This window comes from Triticum dicoccoides, chromosome 7B (genome assembly GCF_002162155.2).
Source record: "Triticum dicoccoides isolate Atlit2015 ecotype Zavitan chromosome 7B, WEW_v2.0, whole genome shotgun sequence".
In the NCBI taxonomy this organism is placed as follows: domain Eukaryota; kingdom Viridiplantae; phylum Streptophyta; class Magnoliopsida; order Poales; family Poaceae; genus Triticum; species Triticum dicoccoides.
The window spans coordinates 745,826,257-745,845,039 of NC_041393.1; the positions used below are offsets into that span (position 1 = coordinate 745,826,257).

Here is an 18,783-nt window from a genome sequence, read left to right on the forward strand (position 1 = left end):
ATGCCTCGCACCCAGCTCGCGCACGCACGCGCTCTGATCACGGCCGTGGCTTATTCTCCAGACAATCGACTACTGGCCTAGCCTAGGGTTGCAGCAAATACTAGTTGTATTTCCTTTTTTTTTTGCGAAGTTACTAGTTGTATTTCCAGTTGAACAGACATTACATTGGCCTTTGTGAACTCAACCCATCGGCTGTGGCTGGCAAAATGATTGATTTCCCTACTTTCTTTCTTGCTCAACCAAAACCGACAAGTACGTACTAACTAATTTGCAAATATGCTCTGCTTTTCATCTTAATATTGATTAACGAGGTGCCTCCAAATAGGTTCTCAAATAATAAAAGATAAAATAAGTTTGTTCGGATTAAGCAGTGGATCTTTGTTGCGGAGTTGCTTGCGTCAATTCTAGCTCATTTCTTTGTATTCTCTTAGTTACTTCATTATTCAGGCTCTGGTTGCTACTTAAGTGTGCTGATAGCGTCATTCTTTCTGCCTAACAATCTAGAGACAGATAAGGTGCTAGCTAGCTACTTTAATAAATCACCACCATGCTTATGAACAACGCACAATTAAGTTTTGGATGGATACAGCAAATGCTCAAACTTCATCAATAGCATATTCTTCGTAATAATGAGTGTCTGTCGCCAGTGTGATCTCCATCTATCTTCACATGCATTAATCATCCTCATATATCATAAGTTTGAGTCCAGCCCTTCGATTGTTTTCTGAACATTGATATATTTTACCTGATGATTGGTACGGCTGAATTTGTTCTGTTCAATGGAGGACCTACCGGAGGCTCTGGTGGCAGAGATTCTCAAGAGGATCACCAAGACAAGTGATCTAAATTCTCTTTCCCTTGTGTCAAAGCAGCTCTACAAGATAGAGAGGAATCAGAGAGGTGCTATCCATGTTGGTTCCGGTCTTTGCACTGCTACAAAACCACTGACATCATTGTGTGCCCGGTTCTCAAATCTGCGGAAAGTGGAAATCGATTACTCTGGTTGGCTACCTGGACATGGAAATCAGCTGGACAACAAAGGCCTTCTTGTGTTCTCATCTCGCTGTTCCTCGCTGATTGACCTCACCTTAAGCTTCTGCTCACGCATTGATGACTCTGGGCTTGCTTGTTTAGCTCATTGCAAGACATTGGTGTCTCTCAGGCTCAACTCGGCACCAAAAGTAACGTCAGTTGGGCTTTTCTCGGTTGCAGTTGGCTGCACAAATCTATCTGCTCTCCACCTTATTGACTGAGAAAATCGACAGTGTAGAGTGGCAGGAATACATTGGTAGGGATGGATCGTTGGAAGAGCTTGTAGTGAAGAATTGCAAAGGAATCAATCATCATGACTTCCTAAAGTTTGGTTCAGGATGGATGAAGCTCCAGAAGTTTGAGTTTGAGAGGAAAAGAGGTAAATTTGATCTTCTTGATCCAGGTAATGTTGTCTATGACTCCTCGTATGATGCTCACAGCATGGATATATATGATTTGTGCTGTGAGAGTTTGAAGGATTTAAGGTTGGCGCATATTGAAACTTGGCCAGAAGTAGGACTTCGTCTTGTCCTAGGGAAGTGTAAAGCATTGGAGAAGCTTTGCCTTGAGTATGTTCGTGCCCTAAATGACAATGACATTACTGCATTAGCTCGGAGCTGCAGCAACCTTAAAAGCGTCTCACTTTGGCTCAACCTGCAGCGCTACTCGAGTGATGTCAAGTATTGTGAGACCAGGACGTCATTTACTGATAACAGCCTCTACGCTCTAGCCCTCAACTGTCGTATGCTTCAGATGGTAGACCTCAGCTTTATAGGATGTGATGCTGACTGGCCATCAGAAATAGGATTCACACAAGAGGGTTTTCTGGCGCTCATTCAGTCCTGCCCGATTTGTGCTCTCGTGCTCAACAACGCCAACTTCTTCGATGACAAGGGGATGAAGGCCCTCTCGTCCTCGCCACATCTGGATATACTCGAGCTTATATTGTATCATGCGGTAACTGATGCTGGGATGCGCTTCATTGCGCACACCCCATGCTTGAGTAATCTCACACTTCGGATGTGTCATAACGTTACTGATGTCGGAGTGGCTGAACTGGGACGTGCACATAAGTTAGAGTCTTTGGTCATTGAGTATTGTGGTGAGGTCTCTCTGGAAGCTGCGCAGGGTGTTGCCAAGTCGGTTCACTACTCCAAGGACTATTCAGATGCCCTTATGAAGACAATTGGTCTTGGCGCCTATTGATATGAAGTGGCCTCCAAAATTTCCAGTATGTATTTGCTGCTGAAGCCATTAAGTTGTTCAGTGTGCATCATTGGACAAGGTTGTGTATCATCCGACCCAGATTCACCTCTCTGAACTTTTTGTTGCCTTCTACCTTTACTGCAATGATTTTCCTTTATGACAGTCTAGTGACGATCTTTTGACTGGCATCTGCTGAATGAAACTTTAATAGTAGGCACCACTTGTGTATTACTATCAACCCTATGTAATTCTTGTTGCTTAATTTCTAATCTTTGTAGCCGCTTTGGAACCGGCACAAGTAGGCCCCAATATTCCCCGTTTTTGCTGCGGAGGCACTATATGACCGTTTGGTGTTATTTGCATTATTTAAGCAAATGTCCTGGACCCTTTTTTTATTGCGTTTCTGATTTTGAAGACATCTGCCTGCTTTGTTCGCGTGGGAATTTTGGTTGGATCATTTGTAGTGATAATATTATGTCCAAGTTTCGATGGACATGTGCAAAGGCGACATGCTTGTTTTGTTGATATCGACTCAATTGGAAGATGTATTTGATTGCTTCTTAAAAAAATAGTGCTAGTTACTAGCAGCATAATTGTGGATGTTTAGATTCCAAAATGACCTGAAGTTGAGGAACAACTGAAACTACTGAAGGCATGTAACATACTCCCTCCGTTTCTAAATATAAGTCTTTCTAGAGATTCCAACAAGTGATTATATATGGATCAAAATGAGTGAATCTACACTCTAAAATATGTCTACATACATCCGTATGGTGCAGTCCATTTGAAATGTTAAAAAGACTTATATTTAGGAACGGAGGGAGTAGCTGTGTGCTAATTACAGGTAGGTCCGTAGGTAGTCACCTCATGTCTTTGCTCGGGACATCCAGCACTCGACAACATTTTGTTCTTACCTTTTTGAGTGGGTCTACCTATCTATAGTATATATGGTGAGTGTATGAAAATAGCAGAAATTAAGACACCATTTGAGGGATGAGATATCGAGATTCATCAGTCTATTACAAACATCCTGAAATTGTAAATCTTTTATTTTAGTAATAACAAGACAGCTCTCGTTTGCATCAGTTCAGCTTGTAAGAACCACATTTGCCTTGTATTTTGTGGCTCATCAAGGTGCTATAAATGAAACATGAGTGTTTGCTAAAAAAAGAAATGGAACGTTCCCTCTCCCCTCTTACGTCCCCCACCCCTTGGTCCATCCCCTCGAGCGATTTTCTCTCCTCCCGATCAATCCAATTCAATCAATTCGCGTATACCGATCAATCTCTTATTTGGGAACGCATAATAACACAATTAATTCAGGTCAATCTCGTATTTCCTTCCGGTCTAAAATTGCCCTTACCAAATATCTCCTGGTTTTTCCTTCCTCTAGCCATTCCCTCTTCCCAGCTCCCTCGATCCCAGCAGCCATCTGCCAGATGCCAGTAGTCCACCGACCAAACCCTATCCTCCCCCATCTCGTTTCCTCTCTTGCGTGGCATCATGGCAGATCAAGCGGCGGCCAGGGCATGAGGGAAATACCGGCAGCGGGCCTAGGTGACGTCGAACTGGAGCAATGCTCTTCCTCTCCTTCTTTGGTGACTAAGCTTTGAAGATTTTTGTGATGCTCTCATTACCTTCGATGGTTACCTCATCACTAGTGTGTTCTCCTTGGGGTCGTGGACCATTAACCCCAGCGTCAGTGTGTTCGGCATTTCAGTCGTCGTGGACCATTCACGCCCATCATGTCCGGCGTTTGAGTCGTCGTGGACCATTCACCATTCAGTTGTGAGTTCTGACCACGCATGGGCAACCCGTCGCGGCCGAATCGATGTTAGTTTAGTGTGTTTGCATGTGTTGGTCAACAAGTACAAAAGATATTTCGAGTAAGAATATAAGTAAATTATTAGTGATATATTCTCGACATCTGTACAAGAAATTCTACACCTCCTGGCTCCAACTACTGATCTGAGTGAACACTAGGATTCCCTGCAAAAAAAAGAGTGAACACTAGAATTGGTACTTTCCTCAAGAAATTTCCCACACTTTTTTTAGACCTATGTGCACCACGTTTCAAAGGGATCATTGTTGTAGAATCACATGGATGCTGATTTGGTTGCATAAGGTGTTATCATCAGAGAAAACGAGGCTGAAGAAACTTGGTGTCCATGACTGGAACTCTGAATATGCATGCATTATGGCCTTGCAAAGTATCCTGTAATTAATCGAAAGATGAAGCGACGAGCAGTGTTGCAAGGCGACGGCGGAAGTGCATCGGTGATGGCGTGGCTAATTGGCCAAGGTATATATCTCTTTAGTCGTGTAAAGATTTCAACTTTATATATCCAGTTTAGCTCCACAAACACAAGGCATTGTCCGTCAGTAATCCTTGTGTTTGAGGGGAATGTTGGAATGACATAACACGACACGGCAAATTGAGAAACTTAGAAAGCAAGCTGAAAGCTTGGAATAATCTTTGATTTTGTGACACTAGAAAATTATTTATACACATTATTGTTAGCTTGGAATATCAAAGGGCAATATGTTTATTTAATATGTAGTGCAATTTACACCAGATGTGCATGAGGATTTCAAAGGTATATCATAAACATGATTAATGTTCAATCACCGGAATATGCATATGTCCCGTTGCAACGCATCGGCAATTACCTTGTACAAAACAAACAATGGGAAGACACTCTGGAGCGAAACGATGGCTGAGCCGACGAGCAGGTTGAAAGAGAGGAAGCAAGAAGTTAATGCCTTGTCATGTTCGGTTTTTTTCATAGCGACGCACAAAGCGCCGCCCTGGCCATCCGGTAGACGTACAGCAAGCGCCAGTAGTAGACTTTTACTGATTCAAATACTACATGCCTTGAATTCCACAACATGCAGCCAAACACAAAAAATTCCATCATGTGTTGTTTTCCTCGTTGGAGGCGGTGGTTGGGGCCTCCCTCGCTCTATTGTTTGGGAAGAAAACCTCAAATCTGGAGGAGGCTATCATTGACATCGGCGCCCGTGGACGTCATAGCCCTCGTTGGAGGCGTTGAAGGGCATCCTGTATCGGATGATGGCGACGCCTTCGTTGTCACCCCCGTGGTGGCGTCATCTTTGGAGACATTCATCGGCTGGACGGACATGTGGTCGGCTTGGTGGTTGGGCGTCGGTAGGTTGTGGAGCGGTGCTTCATCATGCACATCGATGGCGGCGGATCTCGGCTGCGTGGCGCAGTGGAGACTCGGCGTCCGACGGGTGGCGATGGACTCGCGCAGGAGGACGACGTTGTCTAGCGTCGTGGTGGCGTCGATGGCAGAGAGGCCTGACAAAGTCGATGCGTCAGTACCTGATCTGAGGATGGATCGATGGATGAAGGAGGAAAGTGCGCCGAACCGGTGTGTAACCCAGTCCAGGTATTGTGGCTTGGATGGAGCATCCGGCATTAGATGTTAGGTGTTGGTGTGGTGTCCGTTTCGTATTAGGCTCCTTTTCAAATGGATGCATGCATCGTCCCGATGCAGAGGCCGGGGTACGTCCTCCTTTTCAAATAAAAAACATTGTTTACTAGTTGGCTAAGTAACAACAACTTGACGCAGAGGGTATGGTTGGTGCAACAGGTTGAGTATTTGTTGCGGTCGTGGAAAAGTGGTGGTTTGACTTCGACTTGATGCTCGAGTTCCGGGGGTGTAAAACCTAGGTTTGACTCATGTTGTTAAACCTGGCAATGACGATGCTTTTGCGTCGCTCCCTTGTTGAAGGCATTGCTCGGATTTGCTCGGACATGTTCTTCAGGGTGAAAACCTAGAATCTGACCTTTGGTGGTTGGTTCCGGTAACAGAGGCGCTTGAGCGTCATTTCCTTCATGAAGGCGTTGCTGTTGAAGAACGTCGTTGTCCTTCTGGTGTCAAGAGATGGTTGGTGCGGATATGGTTTATAATAGTTTGTCGATCGATGTTGATCGCTTTAGGGTCTTTTTTCTTTTATACTTGCTTGGGCATAGCTTTGGTCTTGTATGACTTTGTTATTCGCCGATGTTTGTGTGTGTGTGTTAGAGTTGGCTGTGTGCATCCTAGATATGCAGAGGCCGGGTGTGTGCTCTTTATGTATGTATCGTCTAGATGCTTCATTCCGAGTTAATAAAATCTACCCTTTGTCGAAAAAAGATGGCTAAGTAAAAAACCCGGAGGTTCAATTGTCCAACTATCGTCACACTTATTACGAAAACTGAATTTCGCTAGCTCACGAGTTACATAGTTTGCCTCACTAGGTAGGTAAGATTTCACAGGAGAAAACTAGCCTGTCATTATTCCCACAGGAGAAAATAGAGGATAAATGGCGACACTGAAGAAGAAATTACACGGCAACCAACACATGCATAACTTGCTGATAGACGTACAGAACGCGCCAGTAACCCACTTTAGTATGTATTCTCGTCAGTTTGTCTGGTCAAGATGCTGCTTGGCTGCACGGGCTTTGAGTTCCAGAATGTGCAGCCATGGCCTCATATTCCCTCGGAAGCATGACTTCCAACAAGACTCAGGGTCCAGGATTTGTACTAAATAGAATTCCACACTAAAACCTTTATTTCTACCACAGCCGGTGGATAGGATTCAAGCACGGAATTTTCCCGCAATTTATAGTTGCATTGCGCCACCAGTCATGACTCCTTGATCTAAATATTTGGTTTATGTATGAGCTGAAAAGCGAAAAGAGAAATAGTTTTGAGGATAGCCCAAGACATATACACTGAAGCAGTTTTACATGCTCAAATAAACAAGGAAATACTACCAAAAAATCACAGGGGATACCATCAAAGAAAAACTCTGCTGCAATATATTAACTTATTGACGGAGGAGAATTGGGAAATATATGAGCAGGCGTATGCCGCGGGTATTGCTTTCTAGGAGTAAGGCATGTGTCAATTTCCCATAGGAATGAGGACAGAAAATAGAGGAAGAGATTGCGCCACTGAAGAAGGAAAACAGGCGGCCAGCAGCAGCTGCCAAAGGGATGTGCCAGCGTCCCAACAAGGAGCTTGGAGCTTCCCGTAGAGAAAGATGGCATCGCCGAAGAATAGACATCCAGGGGCAGCTTAAGACACTGAATACTTTATTTTTACCATCGGTAGTATCCACCAATGAATATTTCCCACGTTTAATCATTGCGTTGCACCACACCAGTCACGGTTCTGCAAAGAGAATAAGGGAAACATTAGTACTGTAGAGAACAGCTTAAAGGCCGCGCTTGTGATGGTTGTAATTCAATCGGGGGTGTTTAGTTTACACTTGTATTTTACTGGCCGCTGAACAATTTCCGGCTGAAAACAAAACAACCGCCCGAGTCTGTATTTTTTACACGGGTATTCGAAAAGGAAACGACAATCCAAAGAGGGTCTAAGACAAGCTGCTTCAATTCTTTTTCGTGGAATTGTCATACAAGTTAGACCAAATAAACAAAAATAATGACGGTGAAGGACTCGAATCATGCAGATACATGATACATGTGTTACACGAATCTTGTAGCACGAATCTTGAAGCAACCGAGAGTCTTCTACGCCGCAAGCCTCATTCGCATAAACACGAATAAAACTAGAAGTACTTTGTAGATGTAGTAGGATAAGTTTACAAGATAATAAAAAACGTGGAAATAAAAGTTAGGTGATGTTCTAGTAAAAGATCAATTAAGTTAGTATAGCGAGTGTGGATAAGTGGTGGTAGGATTTGCGGAATTGTCTCTAAGGAATTGACTATGTTGCTAGACCGATACCAAGTTTTTATGTGGGAGAGGCCAATGCTATCATGTCATCCCTTATTTGAAATTTTATGCACTTACAATTGGAACTATTGGCAAGCATCCGCAACTACTAACATTTATTAAGGTAAAATCCAATCATAGCATTAAGATATATATGGATCAATTTCTATGTTAGGAAGAAATTTCTGTCACTCTTGCCTTCCATTGCATAGTCCTATCAACATACAACTAATCATATCATGTGATCCACACGTGTGCTCGTATGATGGGCACCAAAGGGCGGCAATATAACCACAAACAAATTAAGCCAACCATAGCAATTCACCAATTACCGACAGAACAAGAAAACTCTACTCAAGCATCATAGGATGGCAACACATTATTGAATAACAATATGAAGCATAAAGCACCATGTTCAAGTAGATGATATAGCGGGTTGTGGGAGAGTGGACCGCTGAATATAGACGATGGAAGTTGATGAAGATATTGGTGAAGATGGCGCATGTGTTGGAGTAGATCACCGTCACATGATGATTTCCCCGGCGGCGTTCCGGTCGCACCGGGAGAGAGGGGGAGAGAGCACCCTCCTTCTTCTTTTTCCTTGACCTCCCCCCCTAGATGGGGGGAGGGTTTCTCCTCTGGTCCATGACTTCCATGGCGGCGGAGGGGCGGGAGCCCCTCCGAGATTGGACCTATCTCTTTGTCTCTCTTCTGTTTCGCGACCCTCATTCTGGCCTTTCACCGTTTCTTAAATATCCGGAGATCCGTAACTCCGATTGGGCTGAAACTTTAACACGATTTTTATTCAGATATGAGCTTCCTTGCGGCCGAAGACACCTCCAACCGACCTATGGGGTGGCCACAATCTTGCCAGGTGCGCCCCCTGAGCATGTGGGCCCCTTGGGCATAGTCTTGCGTTGATTCCGCTTCCCAAATTCCAAAAAAGATCTCCGTAAATTTTTATCTCCTTTGGACTTCGTTTGATATTGATATTCTGCGAAACAAAAAAACATGCAACAAACAGGAACTGGCACTGGGCACTGGATCAATTTCTTAGTCCCAAAAAATGATACAAAATGTTGCCAAAGTATATGAAAGTTGTAGAATATTGACATGAAACAATCAAAAATTGTAGATACAACGAAGACGTATCAGCAAGTTATTGTGTTGGCTACACATACTTAGCTTGCCTCATTCTTAAAGTATACATGACACACACGCTTATTCAAAGCGTTAGGACCGGGCACCGTGACATAGAAGATTCTGGTTGCGCTCTATTAACATGATTGGATTTTGTGTGTGTTTTGTAGAAAATATGATAAGGGCATGGAAGGATTGCTGCAAATTGACGTTGTTTCTCGGATGGTTTAACTTCCTTTCTCTAAAGAAATGGTAATATGTATGCTGTTTGTTTTGATGTATGCATTTTGTTGCCATGATCCAACATTCTTGCAAAAAGATAATTAGAGTGTCCTGTTAGGCATGGTAATTGGTAATATGTATGATGTTTGTTGTGATGTATGCATTTTGTTGGCGTGATCCAGCATTCTTTCATAAAGATAATTACAGTGTCCTATTAGGCACCATAATTGGTAATGTGTATGTTGTTTGTTTTGATATATGCATTTTGTTGCCATGATCCAGCATTCTTGAAAAAAGGTAATTAGAGTGTCATGTTGTGCAAGATGCTTGACGTTTCTCTCTGATCGGAAATGGTGCTAGATGCATGATGTTTCTCTTTAACCAGAAACAATGCTAGATGCTTGATGCTTCTCTTCAAACAAAGTCTTCAGCTCCTGTTTTTATCTAACGACATTTTATGTGTTCTTCTTATATTGATGTTCAGGCCAAATCCGACAGGACATTGCTCTACGTCGCAATTATCATGAGAGTACAGTAACCAAAAATTGATTGGTTTTGTGCATTATGTTGCCATGATTCAACATTCTTACAAAAAATAGTTGAGTGCCATGTTATGCTAGATGGTTGACGTTTCTCTTTAATATTATACCTTTTCTCTTTTAAATATCTCTCTCTCTCTCCCGGCTCAGGAAGAAATGGTCCTGCATGCTTTGCTTGGATAGGATCTCCCATCCCTGATGGTGTAGACGTGGGTGATCGCTCGAGGGAGGAAATGATGGGAAACTATAAATAACATGTCTTACAAAAATATTTGTCATGTTGTGTAAATGAATGCTATGTTTTAATTTCTACAGGAAGAATTTTGCAGTTCCAGGCTGGCATCAAGCCGAGGTGAGCCCCCTCCTCCTTTCTGTGCATTTTTTTTCTTTGGGAGATGCCACCTTTTCTTTACTCGGCCTGCTGTCATGCATGTGTCCATGGCCAGGTTGGAGCGGCGATGGCGGCTGCAGTGGGATGTACGGCGCCGTCAATAAGCAGTTCCTCATCTATGCCTCTGACAAAAAGGATCATCTAGTGACTAACACCTGCTCCTTCTCTTCTCTATATGTGCTGCTCCCATCTATCGATTCAGTTTCCTCTGACCATGACAAGGGTCTACGTTGAGCTATATATATATATATATAGTACAATCTACTTTCTTTGTTCTTCTTTTGCCACTAACTAAATCTTTGTGCTTCTTCCTTTTGATCAGGGCCCTATGCTACCATCACTTGAGTGAGAGTAGTGCCAGCTATTCACAAGGTAATTTGACTCTCTCTCGATAGTTGGTGTCAACTATTGATGTCAAGAACTTGCTCCAAATTCCCACGATCTAATTAGTGTCCTATACAGAACAACACTTTGCGCTTTTGGCTAATCTCCAAATGGTTTCTAAATGGCAATCTTGCCTGACCATTGATTTTTTAGTTCTTCCTTGAAAAAGTATATATCCCCATGCAAATATATAACATGATGGTCTTGGATTTCTTATGGGAATGATAATTTGTATATGATCATATCTGGTCATGTGTATTTTATTCAATCAAATATAGCATATGTGGCTAGACCAGAAGAATCATGAGGCTAAATTGTACATGGCTCTATAGTTCAAAATTTACTCTTAAACGTGAGCAATGGGAGCTATATCCCACTACAAATGCAACAAGAGTTTTTCCATAAATACACATGAGAACTACAGAAAACAAGTTAGACAGATCCATTAGAACTACAAAACACTGATTCTTCTGCTAGCTGGGTCGAGCATGCGAGACCTCTTGTGGTCGGCTGACACCTCTTCTACATTGTGTGCATATTTTAATTTTCGCATGTACAAAATGTGAATTTATTAGTGTTGCTTCAGAGTAAGTCTAGACCATGATGGTTCTAATAATGTGTTCTTTGATGCTTCTGCGGGTTGTAATTTTTTCCGTGCTCAGCGTAGGCAAACACATGGAGTTTTTTCTATCTCTCTTGAATTCCCACTTTAACTTTCTTGGACATGAACATTGAAGTTACTATGGCTACTATGAAAAGGCATATTATGGCCTAATAAACTCTTAGTTGCATTATATACAACAGTGATGATATGCTTTCTATATGTCCCAATGTAATTCAGGAAATTACTTTTCAAGGAAAAATATTATCTATAGTTAAAAGATACAATTCAAATTGTGGATATCAACATGTTTTTGTTATATCATTTTGTGCACTAGGTACCTCTTGATATACAAATGTAGTAGGGTCAATAAATTTTGGATGAGAAGTGTATGTTTAGAGTTGGTAAATAAGTTTACATACCATCGACTCTTCATAAATCAAGTATATTGTTCCTTGATTTACTAGAAGAAAAATAATGTATATCTCCTGGAGTCATCTTACTGAAACTTTTCTTCCGTAGATACTACGCATTCTTTGTGAGATGATGCTTCCGCTGGAGACCTGGATCCAGTCCAATGATTTATCCGATAAGGAGGTGACCTCACATGTAAACATGTGTTTGTTTAAGACACTAAGAAAAAGTCCCATCTTCTGAAATGCTTTCCTGTATTGCCGTAATTGAAGGAAAAGTCTAATGTATTTCTAGACTACTGAACGTATTGTCTGAAAAAGAATGTGTTAATGTGATCAAAATTATGATTAGGATGTGTATTGCATCATTATTTTAGAACGGAGTTTTGATTTCAATGTGCAAGATATGCTCATGGAATGGTAAAAAATAATTTTACATTCAAATTTTTCTTCGTGCCAGCCTGAAACTTGGAACACAACATAATTTAATGAACTCACTCTAAACTAATTTGTGATGGTGTCCGCATTCACTGGTCGCACAATGCAGGAGAAGCATTGTTGGGGTCCTGACTGTCACCAAGGGGATGAAACCTACATCAACCATGCAGAGAGCCACTTATGTTTCCGTGCCTATGTTGTGCTTCACCGAGCTTCAGGAAAATAATCAATTTCTTGGATAAGCCCGTGCTTACAAGTGAAGAATATGTGCTTTCATAGGATTTGTAGCTACCGACTTTACATCGCTTGCTGATACGTGTACTGCCCTTGATTTTTTAGACTTTTGTGATCCTATGAACCTTTATATATTTATATCCATGTACTCAAAAACTATCCCTTTGCGTATCGGTTCTCATAATGGGTTACTAGCCGTTTTTATAGGCAACACAACACCATTTAAACGTTGTGTAGATTCTTCCCTGCAACTGTGGCATGTCAATACAATTGTCACCAGACAGACTTCTATGATCTACTTAGCATAGACTATTTCATGCTTCTACTTTGGACTCATGTAACGTAATAATCCAACCTTGATCTTTCTACTCTCTTTAGACCTGTCAATGTAATGCTAAACTACATCCTACTCTTGGTAGGTCCCTCTGTTAGATGTAAACCTACCTGCAGCTCAAACAAGTATATGGAAACCTGCATTGTTAACGCATTGTTCTCTCCTTATGAACACACTGAAATCAATTCTAACTTATGATCTCATGCCCATATTGAGCACCATTATGCTCACTCCTCTCACAATGGAATGATGCTTCTTCACTTTATTATTATCATGTAAGAATACATATGATAAATCTGGATTCCTACTAACCTAGCATTATCTGCTTGACCAAAATGTTAGGACCAACACCCTCGAGCCAAGGCGCGATCCCGATCTAATTGTATATTGCCACTCGCTGATGGCAAGTTTGGTGGATCGATGCTAGGATCCTTTCCCATCAGCTAAAGCGATGACTATTTTTCTATGTTTTGGTTTCGTATTGATTATAGTGTTGGCCTAGTCGGCTCCTGCTTTCGTTTGGCACTGTATCCGATGCCTTCTCAGCTTACCCCTGAAACACTTTTTGAGTTCCTTAGATGTTTCTTTCCTTCTCTATAGCAAGAGATCGGAGTGGGGAGAATTTTTTCTTCAAAAAATATTCAAATAATATATCTAAAAACACATGAACAAAAATATTAACCACAGCACAAGCTTTCTATGCTTATACTAGATTTTCGAGCAGTTATGTATATTGAAATTTCATCCTCTTCTCGGATATTGTACATGGAACAAACTAATCTCATCTATCTATTAAATTACATGCATGTGAAGTGCTTCTATGCACAAGACTGAAATTCGTTAGACTTGCAATAGGTGTCACTCCTCTGATTTCCGAGAGTTCAATATCTATTTGTCCAGTACATTGAACAAAAATCATGATAGTTTTGGTTTAGTGAAACAATTGTATTAGCACTTTGGTCTTACTCATTCGGCTTTTATGACACTACGCTTGTAAAAAGAACAATCACAACTTTTTTACCTTTTGTATGTAGAAAAGAAGACTCTCTTTCTTAATTTCCAACATTAACATTGCAATCTTGGAATTGGGGCTGATTTTCTCAAATTCTGTTGTGCGTATGGTGGATAGATTGAAGCTCGTCGACTAGTTGTACTAAGTTTGTTGTCCGCTGTTTTGTTGCTGAATCTTGAACTGAAATGGAGGGAAGTAGTGATACATCACCTTTAGGAGGGCCCATAATGGAAAATTGTGTACCAACACTATCAGGTGAGAAGATGTAGTCCAAAAAAGAAAAAAAATTCATTAATCCCTTCTCTGATGTTTTTGCTAAATATTTGTTTGTAGTTGTGGAATTGGTCAATAGTGATCAAAATCAAGATTTCAACAATGCTACCTCACTTGTGGAGATTAATTCTCCAATGCTTCTCATTGATCATGCGAGTACACCGAAAAAGAAACAAGCTTGCTCTCAAGAGGTACCGACGTTGGTCACATCTTGTAATACTCACTAAATAAGTATTGCATGTGGCGAATAGTAATAGAATTTAGGTTGGGTATAAATATATATTTTAATTGTGATAAAAATGAGATCCAATAAGTTCATAGCATTGTAGTGTGATGTTAATGTTACTAAACTCTCAATTAATGTTGTAGGGTTCTTTGTATAAACCCCAGTGTGATGAGAAATTGAAGCCAAAAGTGGGGATGCTATTTGATGACATTTGATCGATAATGGCATTTTACAGGATATATGTACACCATGTTGGATTTGGTGTACGTCTTGGGCAGCAAATGATCGTAGATAATATACTTCTATGGAATCGCTTCTTGTATGCAAAAGAAGGTTTTCAGCCTGAGAAGGGTATGTTTGTTATTGATCCTTCGAAGAAAAGGAGAAACATGAAATTGACTAGATGTGGATGTCAAGCTTTTATCTATGTCACTCGGGAAAGCGATGGAAAATAGAGGATAGCTTCACTCACTAAATATCACAATCACCCTTTTGTGCCACCTAGCCACCAACACTTGATTAGGTATAATCGTCAAATTAGAGAGAGGGTGAAGACAACACTCCATGATTGCCAGAATGCTAGCATCAGGATTGTCTTAGCATATAGGTTTCTTCATGTCGGTGCAGGGGGTTTTGAGCATGTTTGTTGCACCCAGAAGGACCTACAGAATCAGTATGGTGTATTGACAAATAGAATAAAAAAATTGTGACACTCAAATGCTAGTGGACCAATTTGGTAGATTAAAGGCTCTCAATCCTGCTTTTTTCTTTGACTATGAAGTTGATGAGGTTGGTACATTAGTCTGTTTGTCCTAGATGGATGCAACAAGTAGGGAAAACTATGGTTACTTCAATGACGTGGTATCTTTTGATTCAACATACAACACTAATCAATATGAATACACCTTTGCGCCATTCACTGGAGTAAACCATCATATGCAAAGTGTCTTTTTTGGGGCTGGGTTTCTACTTCATGAGACAACAGACTCCTATATTTGGTTGTTCAGGGAGTCTCTTAGAGTAATGAGTGGGAATGCGCCCAGACTGATCATAACTCACGAATGTGGTACACTAGTAGAAAAAGGGTCAAATGTGAAGCACATTAGTGCCGATTTGATTTTGAGCTCGCACTAATGTGTCCATTAGTGCCCGTTACAATGGCTAGCCGGCCGCTCTCATTACTACCGGTTCGTGGCGAACCTTTAGCACCGGTTCGTGCCACGAACCGGTACAAAAGTGAGTAGTGGAAAGATGTTGTCAGTCTGGGGGCCCTCTAGCACCTTCAGTACTGGTTTGTGTTACGAACCGGTACTAAAGGTCGTCCTACATAAACCCTTCGTCCACCCGAGCTTGCTCTGTTCTTCCCCTTTCCCATCTCCTCCTCTATTCTTCCCCTCTTCCTCGAGCTCATCACACATTTTGCCCAAAATTTGTCAAGATTTGAAGGCCCCCATCCATTCAAATGATCGCAAAGGTTAGCAACTTTGTCCTTTCATCTCTCGTTGCTAGATTAGCTCTTGCAATGCTTTGTATAGTGATTAATTTGTGAATTTAGTAATTTGGGAGGAATTATATGTGGTAGTATTTGATTTATATGCAATTTGGGGTCAAAAATAACACTTAGTTTGCATATGTAGGTGTGGTTTACTTAGTGCCTTCTAAATCTCCATCGTAACCACCGTCAATCGCCTGCACCGTCCCGTCGCTGGCACCACCTTGTGGTGAGGCTCTTGTTCATGAAGGTTTTACATTACCAAATTGATGTGTGTGTGATTTGGATATATAGTTGCTCGTATAATTATCTTACCGGTACGTTGTTTGTTATACATAGTGCCATGGTTTTGATATCCGTCCCCATCGGCCCTCGTCCTTGTTATGATACGGATGTGGTATATTCTCTTTTAAAACTAGTTTTTGGATTTCGTGTTTATGACAAATTATGCCCATCAAGTTGACATGGATATTTTTATCTAGGAGGTATGTGAACTGGAAATTCCAACCGACCCTATTGTCGAGAGGTTAAATTTAGTTGAAAGAGAAAACGAGTGTTTGAAATAAAAATTGAAAAGAATTGAGAGGGAGAAGATGGAATTGGAGTTGCATGTTGCCGATGTCGTCGATGATCACAAGATCAAGATGGAGAATATGCACTTGAAGATTAGAAAGATTAGAAAATATGCCATTGATAGTGAGGCTTGGTATTCTAGCTCATTTCTTTGTATTCTCTTAGTTACTTCATTATTCAGGCTCTGGTTGCTACTTAAGTGTGCTGATAGCGTCATTCTTTCTGCCTAACAATCTAGAGACAGATAAGGTGCTAGCTAGCTACTTTAATAAATCACCACCATGCTTATGAACAACGCACAATTAAGTTTTGGATGGATACAGCAAATGCTCAAACTTCATCAATAGCATATTCTTCGTAATAATGAGTGTCTGTCGCCAGTGTGATCTCCATCTATCTTCACATGCAGTAATCATCCTCATATATCATAAGTTTGAGTCCAGCCCTTCGATTGTTTTTTGAACATTGATATATTTTACCTGATGATTGGTACGGCTGAATTTGTTCTGTTCAATGGAGGACCTACCGGAGGCTCTGGTGGCAGAGATTCTCAAGAGGATCACCAAGACAAGTGATCTCAATTCTCTTTCCCTTGTGTCAAAGCAGCTCTACAAGATAGAGAGGAATCAGAGAGGTGCTATCCATGTTGGTTCCAGTCTTTGCACTGCTACAAAACCACTGACATCATTGTGTGCCCGGTTCTCAAATCTGCGGAAAGTGGAAATCGATTACTCTGGTTGGCTACCTGGACATGGAAATCAGCTGGACAACAAAGGCCTTCTTGTGTTCTCATCTCGCTGTTCCTCGCTGATTGACCTCACCTTAAGCTTCTGCTCACGCATTGATGACTCTGGGCTTGCTTGTTCAGCTCATTGCAAGACATTGGTGTCTCTCAGGCTCAACTCGGCACCAAAAGTAACGTCAGTTGGGCTTTTCTCGGTTGCAGTTGGCTGCACAAATCTATCTGCTCTCCACCTTATTGACTGAGAAAATCAACAGTGTAGAGTGGCTGGAATACATTGGTAGGGATGGATCGTTGGAAGAGCTTGTAGTGAAGAATTGCAAAGGAATCAATCATCATGACTTCCTAAAGTTTGGTTCAGGATGGATGAAGCTCCAGAAGTTTGAGTTTGAGAGGAAAAGAGGTAAATTTGATCTTCTTGATCCAGGTAATGTTGTCTATGACTCCTCGTATGATGCTCACAGCATGGATATATATGATTTGTGCTGTGAGAGTTTGAAGGATTTAAGGTTGGCGCATATTGAAACTTGGCCAGAAGTAGGACTTCGTCTTGTCCTAGGGAAGTGTAAAGCATTGGAGAAGCTTTGCCTTGAGTATGTTCGTGCCCTAAATGACAATGACATTACTGCATTAGCTCGGAGCTGCAGCAACCTTAAAAGCGTCTCACTTTGGCTCAACCTGCAGCGCTACTCGAGTGATGTCAAGTATTGTGAGACCAGGACATCATTTACTGATAACAGCCTCTACGCTCTAGCCCTCGACTGTCGTATGCTTCAGATGGTAGACCTCAGCTTTATAGGATGTGATGCTGACTGGCCATCAGAAATAGGATTCACACAAGAGGGTTTTCTAGCGCTCATTCAGTCCTGCCCGATTCGTGCTCTCGTGCTCAACAACGCCAACTTCTTAGATGACAAGGGGATGAAGGCCCTCTCATCCTCCCCACATCTGGAGATACTCGAGCTTATATTGTGTCATGCGGTAACTGATGCTAGGATGCGCTTCATTGCGCACACCCCATGCTTGAGTAATCTCACACTTCGGATGTGTCATAACGTTACTGATGTCGGAGTGGCTGAACTGGGACGTGCACATAAGTTAGAGTCTTTGGTCATTGAGTATTGTGGTGAGGTCTCTCTGGAAGCTGCGCAGGGTGTTGCCAAGTCGGTTCACTACTCCAAGGACTGTTCAGATGCCCTTATGAAGACAATTGGTCTTGGCGCCTATTGATATGAAGTGGCCTCCAAAATTTCCAGTATGTATTTGCTGCTGAAGCCATTAAGTTGTTCAGTGTGCATCATTGGACAAGGTTGTGTATCATCCGACCCAGATTCACCTCTCTGAACTTTTTGTTGCCTTCTACCTTTACTGCAATGATTTTCCTTATGACAGTCTAGTGACGATCTTTTGACTGGCATCTGCTGAATGAAACTTTAATAGTAGGCACCACTTGTGTATTACTATCAACCCTATGTAATTCTTGTTGCTTAATTTCTAATCTTTGTAGCCGCTTTGGAACCGGCACAAGTAGGCCCCAATATTCCCCGTTTTTGCTGCGGAGGCACTATAGGACTGTTTGGTGTTATTTGCATTATTTAAGCAAATGTCCTGGACCCTTTTTTTATTGCGTTTCTGATTTTGAAGACATCTGCCTGCTTTGTTCGCGTGGGAATTTTGGTTGGATCATTTGTAGTGATAATATTATGTCCAAGTTTCGATGGACATGTGTGAAGGCGACATGCTTGTTTTGTTGATATCGACTCAATTGGAAGATGTA

At 41.6% G+C, this 18,783-nt stretch overlaps 2 pseudogenes; both read left to right on the forward strand.

The window, feature by feature from the left end:
- The first annotated feature begins 779 nt into the window (after positions 1–779).
- On the forward strand, positions 780–2,238 carry LOC119336414 (annotated as a pseudogene).
- A 14,539-nt stretch (positions 2,239–16,777) lies between these two features.
- Positions 16,778–18,236, forward strand: LOC119336435 (annotated as a pseudogene).
- The last annotated feature ends 547 nt before the right edge of the window (positions 18,237–18,783 follow it).